We start from the raw sequence: 27408 nt of genomic DNA, 5'->3' as shown, positions 1-27408 counted from the left end.
TGGAACATCAATTATGGGGAAATAGTATGTTTCAATGAGTTGACTTGGGTCAGGCAGGCTCTTCTAAGAGTTATTCAGACATGGAAACAGATTGACACTATTTAACTTCAAAGAAAGTTACAGGGCTTTACAGAGCCACAACCTGAAATACAATACTGCAAGCTCTGATCCGAGTCAACTGTCAGTAAAAACACACCTTGTCATTAGAGTTCATGGGAAAAAAGACGCTGGCTTGGAAAATGTGGCCATCATTAGCATCCAGTGACTCTTGGAGTGCTCAATTAACGGTAAGCCTCATTTGCATGGAAGCAAGATGTGTTATTTCTACCTAATAAATGTGCACCATAAAGTGTGAGCATTATTTTCTTTCCTGGAAAAATTTTTGAAAGTAGCTTTTCGTATATGTCCATATTTATTACTGCCTAGCTTTTTATAATGTCCACATCTCTGGAGTGTGTCATTTTGATATTTTTGTTCTTGTAGATGGCTTTTAAAGCAGGAAAAGACTTGAGAGGTGTAAAAGAAGGAAATACAAGATCTGAAGGATCCCCAAACGCCCAGTATGTACATACTCAAGGTTGAACCAGACGGCACATTTCGAAGGTTCACATCTCCATCAGTCTTTTTTGTCTGTTCATTTCCTGGGGGGGGGGGGTGTGGAACCCAGTAGAACGAAGAGACATTGCTATCAGAGTTGTAAAATGGTGTATTACCCTGTGAGCAATTGCACTTGGAAAGGAACCAGTAATTTATATGAGAAGTGTTTAAGATTGCCTGCTCACCCAGTGATCCATGCCAGGTCAGTTCCAGTAATGCCAGAAAACAAAAGGAGGTGCACATCACCGGGAAAGAGACACCTCATATGCCTTAAGAGCTTGTGAAGGGGAGCACTAAAATGCCATTTTCTCAAATGAACTGGTCATTACCATTTAAAATCCTGAGGGGCTGTGGGACTGAGGAGGAGAGAAGGGATTTTTCTTTTGATTTAACAGGGCTCTGAAGTACTAGTTTTAAGGGGGAGGCGTTTTGTTGTGATTGTTTCAGCCCTGAGCTTTAGCAAAGGTTAAATCCTGAAACAAAGGTGCATTTTTTAACAATGGAATGGAAAAGGATGAACACAATGGCTCTGAGAAAGTAACTGGCCCATTTTAAACTTAGAAATGAACCGTTTTGAGCATTACCGGTACAAATAGTAATAAGACCCCTCTGCTAGGAATGCCTGTGCCTGGCTCTAAGTTGTTGTTATTTTTTTACTTGGATAGATTTTCCCAGATCAATCCCTCACTCCACCAGTTTCGAGGAGAGCATTATGGATGCTGGCAGGATGCTATATAAGAAACTATTTCCTAAGAATTTTTCACAGGCTGCTTTCTTCTTGTTTAACATAATCAAGGCACAGGCTCCGAGGAGTACTCTGGCCTAGGGGGACAGGTTGCACCACTGCCGTCCTCAGGCACATGCTTTCTTCCCATATTGTAAAGTCATTTTGGTTTTGAACCAGAGTTCATTTCATTCACATGGCCAGCATGCCTTCCTTGTGTATTGAGCCAAGGAACTCAAGAAAAAGACCATTTCCTATGTCGGTCAGCATTTAGAACTTAGCAATTGGCTCAAGATTCAGCACATCCAGGAATCTCTGCAGATTTATCCCTGAGTATTGTAACTTCCATGGAGTTCGACGAGTAAGGCAATTATCTATGCTTTCACACTTGTTGATGTATTTCTCTTCCAGTGGTCTCAAGTCATTACTGTCCCTTTTGGATAGCTAGGGTAATGTTTAGCCTATGCTGGATGTTGGGTGATTACAACTGCTTCTCTATTATCCACCCTTTTCCTTTGTCCCCAGATTGTGTCGACTGCTCATTCCTCAAATCATAGGTCATTTGATTCCGAACAGGATATTGAAGACTTGCAAAATTTTAGATATGCTCTGATTTGTTCTAATATACAACTAATTTAGAGACATTCTTGAGGCAAAGATCCAGAGATACTAGATCAAATAGCTAGAAAAGAGAATCCTAACCCTATAACTAAGGCTTGTATCTGGGTCTCATATAGAATAAAATCTTTCCTTAGTCATCGGAGGACCCATTGGGGTCTTCACAAAGAATGGAATGTAAGTGACAGTATATTCTGATGTGTTGCTACAGATGATGAAGGAATGCAGGTTCGCGTGTGAAATTCTGCCTCCCAGACGTGAGCAAACAGAAGCATGTGCAATAGTTTGTGTACTCTTTACTTTAATACTGCTGTCACCTTAATGCACACAATCTCTGTTACATGAAGCACACCTATTTTTGTGTACTGATTTGATGCTGGTTCCTGAGGATGTAAAGAAGACAAAGATATTCTTCCTGATCAGACCTTCATATACATGCTCTCGGTTGAGTCTTATTACCATAAGATCAATGAAATTTTGCGTTAGGGAAGCCTGGAAGATCATCGAATCCCCAAATTGCAGGTCTATTCCTGCCGTTTTCCCATCCAATGACCATGCCAGACATCACAAATAATTCTTAGATCCTTCCCTGGGAGCTCGAGGCAATCTCAGAAACCTCCCCAGCGGAGACTTGCAGGCAGCCTCTCACTACCAAATCCATTAGATTCATCCTTACACATCATCCCTGATCTTGCAAAAGAGGAAACTGACATGTTTTGTTAAAATATGAGAACTTGCCTCTGTACTCACAGCTAAGTTGAGGCTGAAGCCAGGAATTAGATTCAGTTCCTCAGTGTGGTTTATTTTTTTTCCTCAGCTATTCTGGGGGAAAAAGGAAACCTTTTCTGAGGTAAGGAGAGGAAAAATATATATATATATATGTATGTATATATATATATATATATATATATATATGTATATGTATATACATATATATATAAAATCACTTAATATATAAGGGGACTGCAAAAATAATAGACTGGCACAGTTGGATCTGGCCTCATGGTTCTTGGCCAGTTTCTACCACTGTTTAAAGAATTTCTAGCTGCCCCGACAGGGCTACTGATGTGTTCTCTGTTGCTGCTCAAATGTATGCACTTGGGTGTTGGAAGGCAGCGTGATGAGGATGGAGAATCCTGAAAAAGAGTTGAGGAAATACTGTTATTTCAGGGATAAGATTTTGAGATCTAGAGAAATACTTAACTAGCACGTGATGTTAAAAAACTTAGTCAAAGTGCAAAAAACCCTGGGGTTCCTCGACTTTTGTGATGATCTCTGGTTTCCTTTGATTAGAAAAAGCAGCACCTACCAGTAAAAGTCATTTGTTGAAGTGCTTTGCAAAATCAGGCATGAAACCAGCAGTTGATTGTGTAAACACATTACTTATCTGTAGTCTCTTACCAGCCTTAGTTTGCTTTTCCATAGGGGACCATCCAGCCTCTTTCTCCTATCCTTTTTCATCCTGACTTCAAGAAAGGGCACTCTACTTCTTTTCCAAGAGATGATTCAGGGATCACTCACAGCTATTCCCAACAGAGCAATAGCACAGCCCTCCTGCTGCCCCATTTAAATTGTCTGAACTGCGTGGCTTTTTCATTTACTCTCCCTTTAGAGTGAGGCTGCAAAGTAGAGAAGACTTGAATGGCCTTGTATCTTCAAAGAAGCGCCTTGAGCTCTGGAATGCAACAAAGTAGGAGAAACCACTGAACACCAGGAAATGTCAACAATGAGGCGGGAATGCCTGGGCAGGTGGATTGGGGCCTACCCTAGGCATTCTCCAGGACAAGGCAACTGATTCAGCCGAATAAGAAAATGGGTCTTTTTCCCACAGAAACAAATCTGACTGATTTTGAAACACACCGATAACAGCAAGTGCATAAATTCGAACATTACGCTTAGCGGGGAGTACTTTTATATTTTTATGTAAGAGATTTGATTGACACATTGATGATCGTTCTTAGTAAAGAGGAATTAAAATTTCCAATAGTCTGAACATTTGGGTCCTAACAGGAAGCTTTAGACCTTGACTGAATAAAACATTAAAAAAGACATACGATCAAACCACTTTCAATAGCTAAATTGCATTTACAATGATTTGAAGTCTATTTAAAGTAGAACTTGAAGGAAAGCAAAAATGTTCCCAAATGCTGTATGCCAGTAGTAACCATTGGAAACTTAATTACTTCTAAACACCCAATATAAAAGTAAAGAATTCATAATGTATAATTGATAAGTTTCAATGTAACTATAATAAGTTTTAGGTGGACATCCAGTAACTAAACAGATGGGCGTTTTATACGCCAATGTAAAGAGATAAAGTCTTGTCTTCTATGTTGCTTTTTATCTTGATATTCAGGAATAATCATTATCAGTTTCTTAGCCAAAGTGTTCTAATAAATCTGATAGCTTATTGAATGTCCAAAAGAAGTCTCTAAGTCAGGAATTGTCAAAAGTAAATGTGCAAAGTTATGTATATTCGATTTATGTAGGTTAATATTATTACCAACCATAAGACGTAAGACATTCAAAATCAGTGTCAAAATAATGCTGCATCTGAAGTCTTCCAGATGTGTACAGCACTTATGCTGAACATTTTTTAAAAGAATATTTTCTATGAAAATATGCTTCTATTTTTAGTTTGATTATTATTTTAATAATAGAATACTAAAGTATCTTTTATAGTTTAGCTACACAGGAACAGTTTCAAGGAATTGCTTTATACACACAAACACACACACACACACACACACACACTCACACATGTCTATCTTCAGAATTCTAAATAGCAATTATTTTCTTTATATTTATAGTCTATAACCCATGGTATTTTTGGTATCCAAAAAATACTTACTTTTTGTTTCTACTTAAGTAATTTTATTCTGAAAGCTCTCGGTAATCATAACAACACAGCAAAAGTTTGTTTTGTAAACATTATACTTTATTATCAGCCTTTGTTTTCTGATACAATGCTTTAAAAATATCCTCTGTTGTATAAAGGACATTGTTGCAAAAAGGCAGCTCAAAACTTGTCCTTCCCTTCCTTTCATTGATCTGTTGCCTCTTAGGTAATATGAACAGCTGTCTCCAGCTCACCCACAAGCGAGCTGAACATAATAATAAGGTAGTGTTACTGGCCTGCATCTATGAATGATTATGGAGAGAGTGCCAGTTCTTACTAAAGATAAGGTAACAAAGATACCATAGAGAGGAAAACTGGTTAGCAGAAGCAAGTGAGAGCTTCTGACTTTAAGGTTCAGCAATTTCTCTGCTAACCCCTGAGTTTCTCTTTCCGTTGGGTTTCCAATAAGGTGAAGGTGCCCTCTATAGGAGACTCCCAGTAAATGCTGCCTCTTTATATTTGGGTGACAGCATAAGGTTCCCCCCCTTTCCAATTTATGAACAAACAAACAAACAACAAACAAACACACTACTCTCTGTTAGCACAAGTTTGAACTCTTTTATAAATCCTAGAGGGAAATTAGTATCAAGCCCATAATCAGTGACGTAAATCTAGTGCCTTTTCAAATGAGAGAAATTCAACACTGAGAAAGCTGTTACAGCACATTGGTGTTTGATATTTACTGACATTGTGGTATGTAATGGGATGGGTAGTATAAATTTCGACGTGTTGTTGAAGACAGAACGACAGAAGGCCTTGGCATAGTTCAGTGAAAAGTGGGTCTAAACAGAAGAATCTACATGCAAAGAGACACATTCACCACCTAATAAATACACCTCCCCAAAAGGTCTTCTTATCTTCCCTTCTTATAAAGGTTACCATAATGCAGATTCATTATCAGTCCCACTGGGTAGCATATAGCTTGGTAAGAAATTGCTTTTGTTAGCATGCTCATAGAAAGAGATTAGCTATTTCACCAGATCTCTTGGGGCTATTTGAAATTTTGGGAATTCTCTCTGTAATTTAAAATGGAAGTTAAAGCCAATGTGAATAGACGAGGGAAAATCTCACAAATTACACCTCTCCATCTGGAAGTTTCTTCATCACTCATTGCAAAAGAACAAGCTGAAATCACATTTGTTACAGGCAGGAGAGATTTCATCTGTGATGTTACAATTATGTGTATTAGTAATGTTTTAATAACTAAGCATTTTGGTTGCAAAGAAAAATCTAAAATTTAAATGCCCGATAGGGTTTGGTTTTAAACTTTGGTCTTTAGTGACTTTGCGTATTACTTAGACTTTATCACTGAATTCCTCTATTTACATTCTTTGGACTATGACTTTAGCCTCTGTGGAATGTGTGTAGGAGTCTAGTATCACCTGCAGTGCAAGTTAGGGGATGAACAAGTGGGCATGAGAGCGTAAGAGAAAGAAACATCTGCCTCCTTTTACCTATCTATCTACTTCTGTCCTTCGCAATCGGTTCAAACATCTTTTCTCTATGAATCTATGTTCTCGTAGTATGGAGTACGGACCTCAGGGACAACAACATTTATGGAGCAATTACTATATGCCATGCACTGTGTTAAATGCTTTATATAAGTTATCTCATTTAATCTTCCTAACATATGAAAGGCAGGCAATTATTATTATCCCAAAGCCAAAATGAGCAAACCGAGGCTAGAGGGGTTAAATTTCAGTCCACTCCGGGACTGCTTTCTTCTCTACTATAACACACTCCCTTTTGGTCTTCCTTATTTTCCCACCTATTTTCGACATGCTCAACTTATCTGTGTCCCTGTCTTCCTAACACAGCTGCCTCCTGAATTCCTAACCAGGACTAATAAAGCAATCTGCTATCCCTCTGGATGACTGAGCATTGCTAAAGACTGTCCCACAGCTATGCAGATCGGTAGCCTTAATTATTCGTGACTCTGAGTTACAAGCTTTAAATTTAAGCCAGTTTATCCAGAAAGGGTGCTGAAGAAGCTCACATTGCCACATTAATAGGAGGTCACGGCTCCGGGTAGTTTCAGTGGTAACTGCATCCAGAGATTTCAGGCATCTCCTTATATTATTCTGATCTCTGAGGATGCGTTTTTCAGGACGTCCTCCCCCAGTTTCGTGGTCTAGATGCTTTCCCGCAGCTGGATTCACGGTGCCGAGTATCAACCATACTCTGTGCTTCTAGCTCTACCACCGGAGATGGACTGGGATTAGCTTTCTTGATACCTGAGGTCCGGAATCCAAGAACAGGCTCTGCATGGGTCACCTTGCAACATATACATGTTTCTGGGTGAAGAAACCTGTCAAGGGCAGTGTTAGCTAATGTTTAGGAAAATGTGGGATGCAAAATGAGACACCTGGCATTTAAAGCCTGGTTAGTGTGTGACCAGGGACAAGTTGACAACACAGTGCCTTGATTTCCTTATCTGAAAGAAAGGAGAGCCTAACCGTATCTACTTCATTGCATTGTAATGATGATTACGTAATTTAAAATAAAGACCTTGAATAATTCCTGATTCTGAGTATGTTAGTTACCACCCATCATTCAGGCCTTAGGACTGGTTCAGGTTGACACAGATATCCATTCACAAATCAAGCACTGTAGCCAGTAAGGCAAAACAACTTAGCAAGAGAGATACGGGTTTCTGTTTTTGCTGTTGTTTTTGTTGTTTTTTTTGGAGGGGAGCTGAGAAGTTTCTTAGAATGGGGAGACCTTTCCAGACGTACGATTGAGGAATACTTGACAGATAATCACCAAGTGCTTGCTCTACAACCATGAAAAATAATGTGATCTTTTATACCATTAGAGGGCCATTTATCTATCTTATGTGCCCTTGATCAGCTCTATCTCCCAGTCCCCTCAGTGATCATTCTAAAACTCGCTCATATGCTAAACCCAACTCCTGTATTAGATCCATATTCTGTAGTGATAGTCCTGTTGCAACAGGAAATTGAAGACAGTCACGTTTTCACTATTTCTTGCTGGGATTGTTGCCAGAGCTAGCTGACTCTCCTTCCTAGTCTTGCCCTTCCACATCCACACTGGAATGTGAGTTCACTGTCCTTAATATAATCTGTTCACCTAAGTCCGTATACTTAAACTCTTCAATGGCACCGCTTTGCCTTCGGAATGAAGTCCAAGTTAGTACGGAGCATGACCTTGAAGACCTTTTCTATCTCTCTTGTTTTGTATTTCAAAACTCCCAGAAAAAATTTTTATTTTAGGAAATATAAAGTGCTAAGTTTGTAAATTAAATCACATGACACCTGTGATGAAAGAACTTCCATTCATTCTCATTAGATACTGGACAGAATTCTGTTCTTTTACTTCTTAGTATTATTCTTAACTTGTAATTTTACACTAGGTTGTTTCCTCTTTTATTGTGTGACTACCTTTACTGGTACTAAGTTCCTTTAGACTTTTTCTATTTCATTCCTTATTGTATTCTCTGTCCGGCGTAGTGGTTGGAATATAGAAGGTATGCAATATTCACTGAGTGATAAATGACCTACCATGAATAAGAGGAGCAGACCATGTTAGAGCCCATGTCTTAGTTCTTCCTTATGAATGCCTCTTCCAACATTTACTTGCTTAATTTATTTAAGAAGATAGTGTTTAGGGACACCTTGGTGGCTCAGTTGGCCAAGCATCTTCCTTTGGGTCGGGTCATGATCCTGGGGTCTTGGCATGGAGCCCTGAGTATGGCTCCCTGCTCAGCGGGAGCCTGCTTCTCTCTGTGCCGACACCTTGCTTGTGTTCTCTTTCTCTCTCTCTCCAATCAATCAATCAATCTTTTAAAAAGAGAATATAGTGTTTAAATAATTATATTATTAATATATAGTTATTAATTTTAATAATAATAAAAATAATGGATAAATTAATAACATTACTTCTTAATAACTTCTTAATGACTTTCCTGAGAATTTACTTTTTGTCTTATTGTTTGTTGTATCTATTATTTAGCTATTAATCTGTTATATTATTAAAACTTTAAAAATCATTGCCTTGAACTGCTCTTTTTACCTTGAGCAGTTTAAATTTTGAACAGGTTTGTATCTCACTGTTTCATCTTACCAGCTGGAGAATGAGGGATTTTGGCCTGTGCACATGTGCGTTTAGTAAGCACTTGTTCATTTCAATCAATTTGGATAAATTTGAAGTATATGCAAATTCAAGACATTTAGAATATCCCTTGTACTCTATTGGTTAGTTTTTTTTCTGCTATAATACAACCCAGAACTTCATGGCTTTAAAAAAAAAAATCACTGTTTCATTTAGTTTGTGCTTTTGTGGGAGGGCTGAGATGGTACTTCTTGTTTGGTCAGCTCAGCTGGTTTGCATGGTCTACAGTGGTTTCATTACATGTCTGGTGATTAGCATATTGCCATTGTAGTCGAGGCTGGGGTTTTACCAGGCAGTTGCATTGGCTGTGAATACTCTTGTAGATGTTAACTTGTGGACACACGCAAAACATTCTTTAGGTGCTGTGGATTGAATCATGCCCCCCCGCGCCCCCCCCCAATTCACATGCTGAAGTCTCAACCATCAATGTGACTGCTTTTGGACATACAGTAGAAAGTAACTAGGTTAAAGAAGTTGTGAAGCTGGAGCCTGAATCTAATAGGATTGGTGGTCTTATAAGAAGAGGAAGAGGTATTTCCTTCTCTCCCTCTGTCTTCCTCTCTCTCTCCACATGCATGCAGAGAAAAGGCCATGTGAGGACATAGTAAGATGGCTGTTTACAAGCCAGGAAAAGAGTCCTCACCAGAAACCCAATTAGCCAGCACCTTGATCTTGGATTCCCAGTCTCTAGGACTATGAGAAACAAATTTCTGTTGTTCAAGCTAGTCAGTCTATCGCATTTTGTTATGACTATTTGAGGACACTAAGACACTAGGGTACATACCTATGAGTGGACTTGCTTGCTAAGAGGGTGTACACATCTTTAAATTTATTAAATAGGTCAAATTCTTTTCCAAGTTATTATATCACTTGAAATCTCAAAAGTTGTTCAATATTTTTCTCAACTCCTGATATTCAACTTTTGAAATTTTGCTAGTTAGGCGTATATGAAATGGAAACCAATGGCAGTTTTAATTTACAGTTCCTCATTACTAAGATTGGGAATTTTCTCATATGGTTTTTGGACACCTGGAATTTTTTCTTTTTTCTTCTTTTTTAATTTTTTTTTTTTTTTTTTTTTTTTTTTTTTGGTCATAGAAAGTGTACTCTTTAATTCCCATTCCTTATTTTCTCCCTCCTTCCACACACCTTCCCTCTGGTAGCCATCAGTTTGTTCTCTATAGTTAAGAGTCCATTTCTTGGTTAGTTTCTCTCTTTTTTTCCTTTGTTAATTTGTTTTGTTTCTTAAATTCCACATATGAAAGAAGTCATATGGTATTTGTCTTTCTCTGGCTGACTTATTTCACTTAGCATTACACTCTCTAGCTCCATCCACGTTTTTGCAAATAGCAGGATTTCATTCTTTTTTTGTGGCTGGATAATATTCCATTGTATATACATACTGCCTCTTCTTTATCCATTTATCTATGGATGGACACTTGGGCTGCTTCCAAAGTTTTGCTATTGTAAATAATGCTGCAATAAATACAGGGGTGCATGTGTCCTTCTGAATGAGAGTTTTGGTATTTTTGGGGGGTAAATACCCAATAGTGCAATTACTTGGATTGTAAGGTAGTTCTATTTTTAAGTTTTTGAGGAACTTCCATACTGTTTTCCATAGTGGCTGCACCAGTTTGCATTCCCACCAGTGGTGCATGAGGGTTCTTTTTTCTCCACATCCTTGTTAATGCCTGTTGTAACTTATGTTTTTTATTTTAGCCATTAAAGCTCCATCCAGGAGCCATTTAGGTGTTAGATGATGTCTCATTGTAGTTTTGATTTGTATTTCCCTGGTGAAGAGTGATGTTGAGTATCTTTCCATGTGTCCATTGACCATCTGTGTGTCTTCTTTGGAGAAATGTCTACTTAGGTCTTCCACCCATCTTTTAAGTGGATTATTTGTTTTTTGGGTATTGAGTTGTATCAATTTTGTATATATTTTGGATACTAACCTTATATTGGATATGTCATTTGCAAATATCTTCTCCCATTTGGTAAGTTGTCTTTGGTTTTGCTGATTGTTTTCTTTGCTGTGCAGAACTTTTATTTTGATGTAGTCCCAATAGTTCATTTTTGCTTTCATTTCCCTTGCCTCAGGAGACATATCCAGAAAAATGTGGCTATGGCCAAGGTCAGAGAGAGGGCTGCCTGTGATTGCTTCAAAGATTTTTATGATTTCAGGTCTCACATAGAAATTTTTTATCCATTTTGAGTTTGGTTTGGTGTATGGTGAAAGAAAGCAGTCAAGTTTAATTCTTTTGCATGTGGCTATCCAGTTTTCCCAACACCGTTTGTTGAGGAGACTGTCTTTTCTTTGTTGCATATCTATTCCTCTTATGTTGAAGATTATTTGACCATATAATTGGGGGTTTATTTCTGAGTGTTCTTTTCTATTCCATTAATCTATATGTCTACTTTATGCCAGTACCATACTGTTTTAATTATTACCACTTTTTAATGTAATGTGAAATCTGAAATCATGATACTTCCAGTATTGTTTTTCTTTTTCAAGATTCTTCTCATTGAGATTTTTTTTTGTCTCCATGCAAATTTTAGGGTTGTTTGTTGGACATTTTAATTTTCTTCTTCTGTCAACTTTGTTCTTTTGCCCATTAAAATTTTTTACCATTTATGTGTTTTCTTTTTGATGTATAGAATTCATTTATTTATTCTGAATACTAACACTTTGGCAGTTATGTGTTGAAAACATATTCCAGCCCCACCCCCAGTCTGTTCCTTGTATTTTCTCTTTCTTCGTGACACTTTCTGATGAATAGATATTCTAATTTTAATGTAGTCAAATTTCTGTTTTTAAAATAGATTTCTCATTTTGTGTCTTGTGTAAGAAATATTTCCTACTCTAAGAGCACAGAATTATTCTTTGGGTTTTTTTCCTGCAATTTAATATTTTTTCTTTATACATGAAAGTCTTTGTACGGTGGAAATAGATGGGCTTAACAGCAGAGGTATGGGGATGGAGAGAGGTGAGCAAAAGTGTTATTACTGGCATCTATAAGGTAGATGCCAGAAATGTTGCTCAATATCCTACAAGGCACAGGATGGCCCCCTCACAACAAAGAATTATCTGAACCAAAATGTCAGTAGTTATGTTAAGGTTGAGGAATCCTTGGAGTAGTGGTTTGTATAATAAGCTTTAGTCACTATTATTAAACCCTGTGTGTGCTTTAAAAAAGTGTACAGTACAATTGCAGATGTAATTGGTTTCTGTATTCTATGTGCTTCTTTAAGTTAATCTTGTTAATTTTGTGGTTCAAGCTTTCATAATCTTACTGATTATTTGACTACGTGATTTATCATTATTAAGAGAACTGCGCTAAAATCTCCCAGCTCGTGGATCGATCTCATTCTTATAGTTTTTATAGTTCTGTCAACTCTTGCCTTAAATAGTTTGAGGCATAGCAAAGTGCCAAGAACCAGCTGGAAAAGGCTCAACTGACCAAATCTGGAGTAATTTCAGCATGAAAATAAGGAATAATACATGGATTGTAGTTGTTTAAATAAATACAGTAATAAATACATACTTGGGAAGAAGAAAAATCTTCTTACAAGGGAATGACAATTTGTAAATGTAGAAGGAATAATGGAATGCCACTGGCAGCCCCCACAGTGCTGGTTGACTCAGATGAGTCAAGAATGGATATTAAAGGCAAGAGAAGAGAATACAGAATTTCAAAGGTAGTACAAATAAAATCACAAAATGAGATGATAGGTCTAAATACAAAAATATTAGTGATCCCAATAGCCCTGCTTCCTCAGCTGTCTACTCAGCCTACCCTGGCCCCTCCCCCCCCCACTCTCTGAACCTCACTGTGTTCTTTTTTTTTATTATTTAATTTTAGGGGTGCCTGGGTGGCTCAGTGGGTTAAAGCCTCTGCCTTCAGCTCAGGTCATGATCCCAGGGTCCTGGGATTGAGCTCCACCCTCATCGGGCTCTCTGCTTGGCGGGGAGCCTGCTTCCCCCTCTCTCTCTGCCTGCCTCTCTGCCTACTTGTGATGTCTCTCTCTCTCTGTCAAATAAATAAATAAAATCTTTTTTTTTTAAAGATTTTATTTATTTATTTGACAGACAGAGACCACAAGTAGGCAGAGAGGCAGGCAGAGAGAGAGAGTAAGAGAAGCAGGCTCCCTGCCGAGCAGAGAGCCCGATGCGGGGCTCGATCCCAAGACCCCGGGATCACGACCCGAGCTGAAGGCAGAGGCCCTAACCCACTGAGCCACCCAGGCACCCCAATAAATAAAATCTTAAAAAAATTTTTACTTTATTTTTTCAGTGTTCCAAGATTCATTGTTTATGCACCACACCCAGTGCTCCATGCAGTACGTATCCTCCTTAATACCCGCCACCAGGCTCACCCCCAACCCCAAAACCCTTAGTCTGTTTCTCAGAGACCACAGTCTCACTGTGTTCTTTTTTCTTCTTTTTTAATCTTTTTTTTTTTTTTTTTTTTTTTTGTCAGCCCCACAGGCTCTGACACTCTGCATGCCAAACACACCACCACTTTTTTGATGCCCCCCATTTTTTCCTCCTTGGCTGTGTTCCACAAGAAAAGAAGGGAAGGGCAAGAGGAAGGAGGCAGCAAAGTGCTCAGATGTGAAGCTAAAGTTGATCTGAATTTGCAAACGTCCTCACACTGAAGCAGGTTTCCATGCTCTGCTTCTATCTCAAATTTCTGCTTTTCATGTACTTATCAGTCTCAGCTCATATTACTTTCCTTTTTTAAAAGATGTATTTATTTTATCTGAGAGACAGAGCACGTGCATACAAGCAGGGGGAGGGGCAGAGAGAAACCTCAAGCCGACTCTCCATTGAGCACTGAGCCCGAGGTGGGGCTAGGTCCCAGGACCCTGAGATCATGACCTGAGCTGAAGTCAAGAGTCACACGCTCAACCAACTGAGCCACCCAGGCCCCAGAACATCTTACTTTCTCAGCAGCTAATTCACGTGTTTAAGAGAACGTAAAATTGTTTTATCCAGAATTTTTATCCAGATTATCCAGAATTCTAAAATTCTGGATAAAAAGAGTTGATCTGAGAACCTGGTTCTTTAAAATGACAGAGGTGGAAGCTGGAAGTAAACATTTATATGTGATATCTGAGGTTTTAACATTTCAGCCAAATGAATGAAGTTGAACAGTCTAAAGATCCGATTTCTTAAAATTGGAAAGGGAGTTCTAGGTTAAGTAACTTTTCCAAGAAAGATAATTCAAAACGAGAATCCAGGTTTTTCATGACTCCTAACTTCCACATTAGTGCTCTTCTTATTTTAACTGTGAAAACAAGCAAACAGGGATATAATTACTAGGAGGAGGAAAATAAGAGTAAGAAATTATGCAGGATTTTCTACTTCAACTGAACCAAAGTAACTTTGATTTGCATGTTATTTTTCCTTATACCACTTTATTAGAAGAAAGCATTCTTATGCTAGAAGTAAAGATTGAAATTGCTGATTGAGTAGATATGATATTTCTCTGTAGATACAAACTCTACTTTCTCAGGCATCTTATTTCCTTATCCTATAACCACAGGAAAATACATGAAAGTCATTTTTGGGTTCTGTATGTCATCTTTTTTCCCCCAAATTTTACCCTTATTTTCCAAGATCTCTAAATTAGACAATCCCAAAGTTGTATGGTCAAGCTTTCTAAGTAATAAAGTAATAGATACCAGTTGAAATATTTCACCTTTAGATTACATGTATCTTATACTTCCCAATATGATTTTTTATAATTTTAAACATTTTTAAAGGATTTATTTATTTACTTATTTATTTTAGAGAGAAAGGCAGAGAGAGAGAATAGGGGGAGGGGCAGAAGGAGAGGGAGAGAGACAATCCTCAAGCAGACTCTCTGGTGAGCAGACCCCAACTCTGGGCTCAATCCCAGGACCCTGAGATCATGACATGGGCCAAAATCAAGAGTCAGATACTCAACCAACTGTGCCACCCAAGCACTCCTATAATTTTTTATAATTTAAAAATATGTCTGCATTTTATTCACAGGATGTGAGAATGAGTCATACTGTGGTAGATCTGCAGGGATTCCTTCTTGCCCCTCTTCTTAATTCCCAGAATTGCCCCAGTATACTTACCCAGGAACTATGGAGTACTACATGGACTTAGGGGTATGCAGAATCTTGGCATTTTTATTTGGAATGCTGAGGCAGAAGTATAAGTTCTTGGTTTCTCTGTGGGGTGCCAGAAGGGAGGATACAGTCCCGATTGTTTCAGGAAGACATTCTTCAGTCTTGTTGGAAAAGTGACTTAAGATGAAACAGATATCCCAGAAAGCAGAGCAGAAAGGAGTCTTCACTAAATCCAGCAACTATGGAGACCAAACATCCTATCTCTGGACTTCCAGCCCCCGGGGCTAATAATCCCACCATGTTGTTTGTGCTTTCTAGATGCATGTGTGCACGTGCACACACACCCACACACACCGCAAACCACAGCAACATTAAAGAAAAAAGCAGAAGGGCATGAAAGCAAACCAGCAAAGGGTACAAATCATGAGAAAAAATTGACCATGACTTAAAGATAAGAATTAGAGCAATGATATCCAGGCTTTGTAAGTTGGTCAAATGATAACAAATCCTTATGAAAATAGGCTATATGATATTTTTGTCAAAAAAATAGATAATGATTAAAAATAGCTTATTAAATTTTCAGAAGTATGCATTAAATGAGCAACACAATAGCCCTTTCAAAACTGTTCAGGCAAATTTACCCATTTAATAGTTCACAATTAGAAGCTTAGTATTAATCATTAATATAATTTGGTTACCTCACTAAATCTAGAAGTATAAGTTTTTCTTGTTCACTTTAAGGTGCATTCAGTTAGGGCGCAGTTCTTTTTTTATTCTTTTTTTTTTTTTTTAAGTTTCTATTTATTTGTCAGAGAAAGAGCACAAGCAGACAGAGTGGCAGGCAGAGGCAGATGGAGAAGCAGGCTCCCTGCTGGACAAGGAGGCCAATGCGGGACTGGATCCCAGGATTCTAGGATCATGACCTGAGCCAAAGGAGGTGGCTTAACTGACTGAGCCACCCAGGCATCCTGTCTTTTTTGATTCTATATGGAAAGTGTCTGAGGCAATTTTATGGAAGGCAAGGAACTCTAAGACACAAGGTAAATTTAAGCTGTGCCAGACTTTCTCCACATGGTCAGAAATACCAGGGCAGTCTTTTTTTACTTAAAAAAAAAAAATGACATGAAAAAGGCAGTAAAAAGTTCAAATACTGTATGATTCCACTTACATGAGCTATCTAGAATAGGCAAATTCATGGAGACAGAAAGGAAAGTAGAAGTTACCAGACACTGAAAGGAAGGGAGAACAGGGTCACTGTTTAATGGGTACAAGGTTTCTGTTTGGGAAGCTCAAGGAGTTCTGAAAACGGGTAGTGGAAATTGTTGCACAATATTGTGAATGTACTTAATTCCACTGACATGTACACTGAAAAATTCAGTGTATCGATTAAAAAATTGTTAAATGGTAAATTGTATGGTATATATATTTTACCACAACAACCATTGATAGCACACAATTTGAAGTACAAATTCAATTATAAATGCTTCCATTTTCCCCCCAAAGTGAGAGTCTATGTGAGGTGGCCAGTGGGACAAACAGAGAGTGGGTGGGGGTTTGGAGAGGTCAGAGAAGCAATGTGCTATGGGTCCAGACATGATTCTCTCAGTCCCTCTCTCTCTTTTTCAAAATGTCATACTGTGTTCTTTAATGTACAGAAATTAATGTCCCCATCCAACTGACGTAAGTTCAAAGCCATTTAATTTAAAAAAATATTAGATATCAAAATCTACATCTTAAAGTAGAATGTGCTCCTTTGGCAACAATGAATCTCCAGATAAGGGAAAATATTAACTTCAACCTAGAGGTACTCTACCCGTTTAAAGTGTGAATTTCGTGTTAAAGCACCGCCACATAACTCTTCAGCCCAGGCTGGGAATTCTCTTAGAATGGAGATTTTCCTGTTTCGTGAGGCATCACATTCCCCTGCTGGAATATGCCCCTCAAGTTGAGTAGAAGCCCCCAGACCGCATTCCCCTGATACATCAGCTTCCATTTTCATATGATAACAACACCTTACATTTATTGAATTTTTGCTGCATGCAGCTCCCCTGCTAAATATTTTAAGTGTATCCTCTCATTCTACCCTTATAACAACTGTAGGAAGTAAGTTATGGTTTTACCCCTAAATGTTTTCATTTTTATTAAAAAAAGTTCAGCTTTAAAAAAAAAAAAAAAAAAGCAGCTGAGTAGATCTCTTCAAAGAATTTCCATGACCTGGCATCTGCTTGCACTAAACAAGCCAGATCTCCATTTTCTGCTTCAACTTGTTCAAAATATCCTGTGAACTGGTAATGTTTAAGGACATAAGTGTGAAGTAAATTCATAATCTTGATGGATCTCCCAAAACGTAATGTAATGACCCTCACTGACAAAGTTCACAGCACAGATCCTCCTGGTGCAAGGGAAATTGAGCTTACTTCATTTTTTAAAAAATTTAAATAAACTATTGAAATCTCCTATTATATTTCTTTTATAATAGGTCCCTTATCTATGACAAATTATCTCAGTTTTCCACATGGAGACTAAACTTCTTAACTTTCTTGCCAGCAATGATTATTTTTCCAGTAGTTCAAATATGTTAGTTGATTGGGACTTAATATTATTATTCTTATTTCTAAAAATGCCTAGGTTTTTTCATGTGGTTTATAGGGCACAGATGAGACACAATTAGATTAGAAGAAACAGCTTTCTATTTCCAGTCAGGCTCAGAGTCACAAAACACAAAGGTAAAATTATTCTGATTTGTAAGTATTTTTCTGCATATACTTATTTTGCGTTCTTCTCCATATATGATTACATAATAGAGATTCATGAAAAAAGGAACATGTACCAGAAATGCAGGGTTCAAGAAACTCAAAAGGATTTCAAATTAGCATACTTCACTCAACCACTGAGAGCACTCTTGATTTGAAATATTTTGTGTTGGCACCAGTTTCCTTTGTATTTCTTAATGCTTTCTGGTCATTACTGGATTTTTAGATCTACACAAATATATAAGTAAGTTTTGACTCACTCTGATTAGTCTGCGTACTTTATCTCTACTGTAGTTAAAGATCTTCCTTTGAAGTTCTCCCTTTCAGCTCCATCCCCTAACCTGTGACCTCCCAACATGCTGCTCTCTTAAATCTGCCTGGCTTTCTCTCCACCATGTCAAGCGGTCTTGGTGAAAAGCTGGATGCGGTGGGGAAAGCTTCCTGAAAATACAGGCTGCTAAGCCCTTCAAACTTCCTTCTTTCATATTGCCCCTCAAGCAATAACCTTTGTTTCTTCTGGGGAGTAGTTAGCTCAGATACACTCCCTGTTCTAGTTGTATGAGGCCCTTCACGCTAAACATCTTCATGATTTTCCAGAACAGACACCATCTAGTATTACCTTTTATATACTAAATAGGACATCACCCAGGTGCCTGGATGGTTAAGCCCCTGCCTTCGGCTCAAATCATGATCCCAGGATCCTGGGATGGAGCACCCCCCTGGGGAGTTCAGGGGGGAACCTGCTTCTCCCTGTCCCTCTGCCCCTCCACCCCTACTCATGCTCTCTCTCACTTGCTCTGCTCTCTCTCTCAAATAAGTAAAATAAACAAATAGGGCATCGCCAGAAATAATAAATAAATAAATAGGACAACACCATTAGAATTTAAAAAACAAAAGCTAAATTTATGTCAAAGAATAGAGAGACAGAAAAAGATAACCGTCCTGCCCACCCACATTTTACTATAAGCCAAATTAAAACAATCATTAAAGTTATTTATTTTAAACCATTTGATATGCAATCCACAGTGCCCACCCAGACTAGAATTTGCAGGGTGGTAGAATATTACACATTTAATATCTCAGTAATCATAACTATTAAAATAATCATAATAACACTCTGCACTTACTGAGTACCTTTCATCCAAGAATCTCAAAGCCCTTTCCAAACATTAATTAGTTCTCCTAACACTTCTACCAGATAGATAAATATCATCATCCCATTCCCCTGGTGAGGAAACCAGCACCCCTGGTTGTGAGTAGCCCCAGGCCATTCCATGAGGCAGTCGCAGTTCTGAGGGTGCTATCCCACTGAACAAAATTCTAACCGGTGTGTTCCTTTTTCGCCATGTTACATTTATTCTAAGCAGGCTGAGTTCCCAGAGAGCTGTTTTAAAATCGTCAATGAGCTGTAAAATAATTTTAAGAATATACGTAAATCCCCAGTGAAACTAATAAAAATAGGACCACAGGAATAGGATCGCATGTGAACATCTCCTTGACATGCATTTCTAAATCTTTGTTCTCCAAATGTCACAACAAATAAGAATGAAGTCTATAATCAATTTGTACTTGCCATGAATCTTCTCTAAGTTTTCATAATTAAGCCATATTACTGTTTTTACTTTCTATACTTGTTCAGTTTCCTCGTGGTGTTTCACCTAGAAAAGTTTAACTCTCCAGATGATTCAATGTCTTTTAAATTGAGCTGTTGTAGATAAAAATGGAAAATATCTGCATTCATTCCTTTTATGCTTATGATGCTGAAAACTTTAAATACGGTCAAATTTACATGGGGAAAAAAAAAACCCTTGGGCTTTTGAGATGAAGTTTTTGCATTATTCTTTCTCTGTCCGCCTTGGTATTCTAGTCATCACTTAATTTTACACTCCTTTTAGGTGATTTTTTTCTATTTTATACTTACATGGAGCTAAATAATTTTTCACTTTAGTTGTGGATTTTCATTGTGAATAAATGTTCACTCCCAACGTGGCCTTGCTCACTCTATTCATTGACACCACACAAAATTTACCTATACTTTAATTATAAGATAGAATTTGGGGGAGTCAGGCAATTATGTCCCAGACAAAAATTTATAGTACCAGAGCAGTATAGACAGTGTCATAGATATTCAAATCCTATAAACCAATTCAGAACTAGTTATGCTAATGGTTTCTGAATGTTAATTATAGAGTCTGGGAGCTCCTAATGTTAAGTTAGAGTCCTTTAAATAGATAATATTAAGTTTGGTTCCAGACCATCTACTTATCCAAGTCTAGAAATTCAGGAGAGTTGGAGGATAAAAGTGACCTGTATTTGTTGTTCTTTTAATAATTTGCTGATATCCTAAAGATATTCAAATAAAGTCACTTTTATTTGAAAAACATGTGAACTTTGGGTTATAAACTTTTATCACATTCTCCACCATCTTCCTATTTTGGCTCTATTGAAATATGTCTCATCTCTTACACTTTTCTACAATTTCCTTACTTCTCTTATTTATCTTCTTCCCACCATTTTGCTGTTCTGTTCCCTAAAGGCCCACCACCAAACAGTTGTTTGAGAATATCCTCCACTAAGTAATGTAGATCCCAAATATTTTTATCCCTGTATAGTAAGATTTATATTGGCTTTTCTAAACCCCAGTGATGCTATCTAATTAGATAACTTGTCATAATCATTAACATAACTCTTGTATTTAAGAAATAATCCAGTTTTAGCAGCCAGAGTTGCCATTTTTTTCCAATTGAGCATTCTTTCCGTTTATGTCAGAGAGCTGTGATTTTTTTTTTTTACTTTTATTCCTTTATTTTCTGGATTTCCTATTTTTTTTAATGGGATTTGAACTCATGACCCTGAGATCGAGACCTGTGCTGAAATCAAAAGTCAGACACTTAACTGACAGAGCCCCCTAGGCACCTCTGGATTTCCTATTTTTGAACACTACATAATTTCTCAAATCATTACCCATGCACCCCATTTTATATGACATGGAAATCAAAATCTACATGGATTCAAGTTCCTGATAGGAGGCCATGTTGGAAAATAAGAAGAAAGCTGATAATGATTGCAGTAACTCTGACCCGTTCGAGGCACAAAGTGATGCTTGGAGACATGCTGGTCTGATAACCATCCTTCTAAAAGTGAAAACGTTCCTCAATACTATTGGGACACCTTTCATCTTCTCTGATTTGCTGAAAAGGATGAGGTGTATTTTACATGCTTCTGATGGGTTCAGAGATACCTCTCTCCAACACTTATCTTTAAATACAGTTTCACACATCTGACACTAAACCCTGAATCACCAAAGAGCAGATTTAGTTCACCCCCTCCTCACCCCACAGCCCAGGTTAGTATCAGGGCCAGACTTGTAGGCAGAGGCGCCCCGGGCAATCTTTTCAGCCTCCCACAAAATAATTATTGAGTAATCACTCAAGGCAAGGATTAAGTTGTTGCAGGTTAAGAGAAACAAGAAAAGGTGGGCAGAGAATAATTGGGTTCTCCTGATAGCTTACCTGAAGATGCTACTTTAAATCTCAAGAGTTAAAATACTCATATTTAGAAAGAAAATTATGGCATAGTTGACTTTACATCACCTAATTTAAACTTGGTGGATATCAGGAGTGAAAATTGTTTTTGTTTTAAAATAAAGAACGAGATAAAAGTAGATATTTGAGAAAAAATATTTAAGAACTACATAGAAGTTAAAAAAATGAGAATTTGGGGCACCTGTGTGGCTCAGTGGGTTAAAGGGTCTGCTTTCGGCTCAGATCGTGATCTCAGGGTCCTGGAGTTGAGCCCCGCATCGGGCTCTCTGCTCAGCAGGGAGCCTACTTCCTCCTCTCTCTCTCTGCCTACCTCTCTGCCTACTTGTCATCTCTGTCTGTCAAATAAAGAAATAAAATCTTTTAAAAAATGAGAATTTTTCTCAAGGACAAAGCAATATATAGTGCATTTTACTCATTTAAATAATAGAAATATAATTGTATATATATGTATATATTTTTCAAATGAATGTAAGCATACTTACATTTAGATATTGTAGCTATTTGAGATTAAGAATTGCAAGAGAGAGAAATACACATAGGCTCAGAAAAGCAGAGAACAGATATGTAGAAATGGAGACAAGAAGAAATTAGAAATGTCTCCCCTTCCTCATTTCCTTTCATCCTGATTACCTGGTTCTCCACGTCTCCCTGATCCAGTTCCCCTAAGCCAATTGCTACCTCTGCCTGGATCAAAGAGCTACAGCCCATGTTAGCCCACCCCTTCTTTAAGGCTGGGCAGCCAACCATCCCTATCAGTTTCAACGCTACCACCTCTCCCTCACCATCTCCTTGGGGAGACTCTTTTCCCCTCCATCTGCTTCTGATGGGTCTCTGATAATGAAATTTATCCTATTCTTTCATATCTGTATGTATAATTCATGTGAGAGAAATAATAAGGAAAGCCTTCAAATGTCCTTTCTATACGATTTTAAGAAAACTCTTGACATACATTTCTGAGTTATATTTGACACAATTCTTTAAATTATTTTCAACCCAAATCACTTTCCTAGCATATAAAATAGGATCCTAGATTTATTTATTTGTTTACACATTTAGTTCCCCCAATTGATCTTGAGCTCCTCCCTGAAAAGGGAGCGTATGACCCATATCTGTGCTTTTAGCGTCGAGCATAAAACCTGGCACAGAGCAGTTGCCATAAATATATATTTTTTAAAATCTATTTATTTATTTGACAGAGAGAGAGAGATCACAAGTAGGCAGAGAGGCAGGCGGAGAGAGAGGAGGAAGCAGGCTCCCAGCCGAGCAGCAAGCCTGATGTAGGGCTCGATCCCAGGACCCTGAGACCATGACCCGAGCCGAAGGCAGAGGCTTTAACCCACTGAGCCACCCAGGTGCCCCAATAATTTTTAAATTAATGATTGAAGAAGCAGTTTTTACTCAGAGGTTACCTTCATTTATTCAAGAAATATTTATTCATTGCTTGGTGTATTAGACACTAATGACATTGGGGATACATCAAAATATGATACAGAAGAAACTTTCTGTCCTCTGAATCCTACACTGTAGCTATAGATATAGGAATGTAGTTTTTGTGAAAAACAAGTTAGAAATATTACAGACTGAGAAAAGGCATCAAACCAGTTACTGTTATGAAAATAGGTCAGCTTTTGGAAAGAGAGAGTGTATAAAGGGACAAGAAGGCCAAAGACATACTAGTGCCCACAGTTAGGGATAACTGTTGTTTTTCTCATAACGTTTTTACAGATGTCTGAATAAAGTAGTTACTCTGATAATAATTGTTAATAAGTAATAGAAATATCTTTTTTAAAGACTTTTTTTATTTATTTGACAGACAGAGATCACAAGTAGGCAGAGAGGCAGAGAGAGAGGGAGTAATAGAACTATCTTAAGAACATATACAATTAGGTCTGGAAAAAATAAACATGTGATTCCAAGTTACTCTAAGTATCATGATAGTTAGGATTTTTTGTTTTTGTTTTTGTTTTTTTAGCAAAACAACTAAATTAAACTAGTTTAAAATAAAATTTGGTATCTCCTTTTCAAAACTATAATTGAAGTTAAAAATATCAATCATACCTCAGTTAAACTGTTTAAAGAAAGTACATGGTAGCTCTGTAAAAGCGGTTTTGTTATCTGAAAGTTGTTTAGCTAACTCTTTATGACTGAAGCAGTATATTTATTTATAAATCATATTAGCACCATTTTTTAAAAAAGATTTACTTATTTATTTGAGAGAGAGAGAGAGAGAAACAGAGAGTAGGGGAAGGGGCAGAGGGATAGAACATCCAAGCAGACTCTCACGGAGCACAGAGCCTGATGTGGGGGTAGAGCCCACATGCCATGAGGCCAGAACCTGAGCTGAATCCAAGAGTGGGAAACGCAACCAACTGAGCCACCCAGATGCTCCGTATTAACACAGTTTTTTTAAGCAAATGATTTTACATAAAAAATGTGAGTAAAGTTACCTGCAAAGTAACAATTATTTCTTGTATCTAGAATTTGATACTTTTTTTGGACACTGCTTATTTTAAAATACTGAAAAAAATATGCCCTTGTTATTAAAGTGAACAAAGCAAAAGTTTCAAAATGGTCATCTATAGAATTATACCAGAACACTGAAAATCGAAATGAATGTCTGTAAGATGTTCTTTGAATAACTCAAAACAGTATAGGTTATTTATGACATTAGACTAAATTATTATAATTTCCCATTCTGTAATTCAAGGGTCTGTATTTAAGTTCTGTCTTTGTTCTCCATGAGACAAGTTAATTAACACTGGACTAATTATTTAATGTCTTTATACCTCAACTATCTCATCTGTAAAGTAGGGATAATGGTAAAGTTGTCTGGGTTATTACATGAGATAATCCATGGAAAGCACAGCCTGACATATTCATATACATATCCTGATTTTTAAATTGCATATGGGGTCATATAATATACCTTATTCTATGCCTTTTCCATTAATAATGCATTGCATAGAGAAGAACTCAATAAATATTTGTTGGATAAACAAATTGAATAAATGATTCTCACACACATGAATCATCATTATTTTTTGATAGCATGAATGTCTTTTTTCTTTAGACATACTGTGATTGATTCAATAATTTCTCTTTTGATGGACATTTAATCTCTTATATTTTTGAGTTTCTATTATCATTATTATTAGTGTAATTAATTTTTTGACTGTATTCTGGGGGCCCGGGGCTTTCATTTCACTCCCTTTCTATAATGGAAAGAAACTTTGCTACCCAGATTCTCTTGCTACAAGCATTCTGGATGCTAATTAGATCCCCTTAAAGGAGTGTACTCATGGAAATTTTGAAAGTATGTATGAGGCAGTCCCTACCTACTTTTCTAATTTAGATTTCTATCAGAAAACACAGTTAGTGTGACCCTCTAGATATAATGAATTTCATCCCTTGCTGTTATGTTAATGTCTGCTCTTAGTACAATTCATGCTCTGCCTCCCTCCATCCCCAACATTAACTTGATGGCCATCCTGATCCCATCTCAGTGGCTGCCACTGCTGCTAGCTCAAACAGTCATGTGACTGCAACCTCAGCAGTTCCCTTGCAGTCCTATATCAGAGGCCCACTTTAGCCTCAGCAATACTCCCTCTGGCCATTAGTTTATCTCTGATAATGTGTCCCTGCTGGATGACAATGCTACATTTCATGCTACATGTGATCCAAAGACAGCTCTGGAGAGCTGACACAGGTCTTCCCTTTTTCTAACTGTGGTGTGCCACTGGGCTTGCTATGACGTCCATCCTATGAGGGTGGTGCTGAGCAGTCAGCACGTGTTCCACATTAGGCATATCAAACGGGGAGGGGGGAAGGAGGAGCAGGGGGCGGGGAGAATCCCAACCTCAAAGCCTCTTTGTTATTGGAACTCCCCTGATGTTTTTTTTCTGTATGTTTTAAAAATACCCTTCCCTGTAAAATGTTGTTCCTAGAGGAGAGAGAGGAAAAGTTGACATTATCATCCATTTTATTTACTATATAGCTCTCTCCCTTCTCTTTCTCACAATCTCTGTAGGAGAATTCCATATATTTAGCTATGGCTATATATTCATTTTGTATCTCTTTTTGTATACTAAGTCATAAGATTAAATTCATTTCTACCTGAGGGTTTGGGTCAAAGTATATGAAAGTCACTGTCCTATGTCTTAAGCACCCTCTACATTTAGATACAGCAGGAAGAGGTGTCCTTTCTACACTTTGGAAGAAAGTCTATGACATGATTCTTACTGGTTTCATCCACTCATGACCATTAAAGAATTTAGAAAATTTACTTCCTCTCTTAAAGTTATTGTGTTGCTCTAAGTCCTACACTGAATATCAGAAACTGAATACTCTTTATTTTAGCATTCCTGCTATACCAATTTAAACCTGACCTCCTCCCAACCGCCAATCCCACCCCCACTTCCATATGCACTTGGATGCCTCTGAAAGGATTGAATGGAGGTCAGTACAAGGAAATTCAAACAGAAAAGTATATCGTATTTCAAAAACATAATCTACACTATGCATTTTTACATAAGACCCTCCAAAATGATTCAGGGAAAGAATGATCGTTTGGGGGAAGAGTTTCTGTTTTACAAACTGACATAGTGGTCATCTGTGATTTATCTTCTCATGTAGAATAAACCTCACAACAGTCTGGACTGGGCTTTTTGTAATACTGGGCTGAATATTGAGCCTCTGAAAGAGATACTCAGGGTGCGCATTTTATGTACGGGGAGAATTACTCATTGTGCAATAGTAGCTAACTGTTATCAACCATCAGAAAGAAGAGAAGTAAAGAGAAAAGAAATATCAGCTGGGATAGAAAACCTTTACCAATGAATTTTTTTTCATTCAATCTTCAAGTGTTCATATCAAATAATTAGAAAATCTGTTCTCTGGGAATTTAAAAACCTATAGTCTGAATATAAGCAGTACTGAAACGGTAAATGTTTAGCTTTCAAATATCCAGGACAAGTAAGTGTAGTTTGCTTTTGTTTCCTCTCTCAATCTAAATACCTCCACTGCCCTCTCTGAAACACTACTCTCATTTCCATGTTATACGACTCTGGACAAATTTTCAATCTCTCTAAATCTCTTTCCTCCTCTACAAAAACCCAGTAATACTAACTATCTCCAAATACTGCTGGGTAAATTCAAAATACATGGGTGTGGACAGGTTTGACACAGAGCAGGTATTCAGAATTATTAGTGGCATTTCTTTTCTTTCTTTCTTTCTTTTTCCTTCCCCACCTACAAACCAGCCTAACTTGGCAACCTCACTGCAAGTGATGACACTAACTATATGGAAAAACCAATATGCTCAGAATTCCTTAAAACTGAATTTCAAGTAATCTGTGGAACACAATCCATTTCACTAAAAGATGCCTAGGTGTGAATTTAAAGATGTCTGAAATTCTGCTGCATTTATTAGTCCCAGGTAAATTGGTAGGAAAAACAATTGGGAAGGAGATGTGGGCTGTGGTAAGTATTGGACATGCAGAGGGAAAAGGATTTTCCCCTACAACTGAGCCATAAACAGCTATTTTTAGGGTCAATCTATCTCCCTCTAGTATTTAAAAAATTAATAGGCATTATTTTTAGACTGGTTTTAGGTTTACAGAAAAACTGAGCAGGAAGCACAAAGAGCTCCCACGTCCTTACCCCCTCCCCAGTTTCCTCTATTATTACCATCTTCCCTCACTGCAGTACATGTTATAATTGGAGAATGAATATTAACAAATCATCATTAACTGAAGTCTATAGTTTACGTTAGGGTTCATTCTGTGTTGTAGAATTCTATGGGTTTTGAAAAGTGTTCAATATCATGTGTATATCATTATACTATCATACATATAATTTCAGTGACCTAAAAATTCTCTAGCATTTAAGTTGTTTGGACAACTGTTCAGATCTCTTTCTCTTTTTCTCCCTCCCCCTTTCTCTGTCTTATTCTCTTTCTCTCTCTCTCTCATTTGCAGATACTAGATTGGAGATATATGGCAGAGTAAGATGAGAAAAAGAATTAGAAATCTATTTATTCAT

General features: G+C 37.5%; 1 long non-coding RNA gene across 1 annotated transcript; it reads left to right on the top strand.

Moving 5' to 3' along the window:
* The first annotated feature begins 314 nt into the window (after positions 1 to 314).
* On the top strand, positions 315 to 27408 carry LOC116857171. The gene is made up of 3 exons (XR_004380706.1): positions 315 to 560; positions 3552 to 3688; positions 27345 to 27408. It is a non-coding gene; the product is annotated as an uncharacterized LOC116857171 (long non-coding RNA).

Source organism: Lontra canadensis, unplaced genomic scaffold, assembly GCF_010015895.1.
Source record: "Lontra canadensis isolate GAN:19392208 unplaced genomic scaffold, GSC_riverotter_1.0 scaffold119, whole genome shotgun sequence".
In the NCBI taxonomy this organism is placed as follows: Eukaryota; Metazoa; Chordata; class Mammalia; order Carnivora; family Mustelidae; genus Lontra; species Lontra canadensis.
The sequence above is the reverse complement of the archived record's forward strand: the minus strand, read 5'-3'. Positions and strand labels throughout refer to the sequence as shown.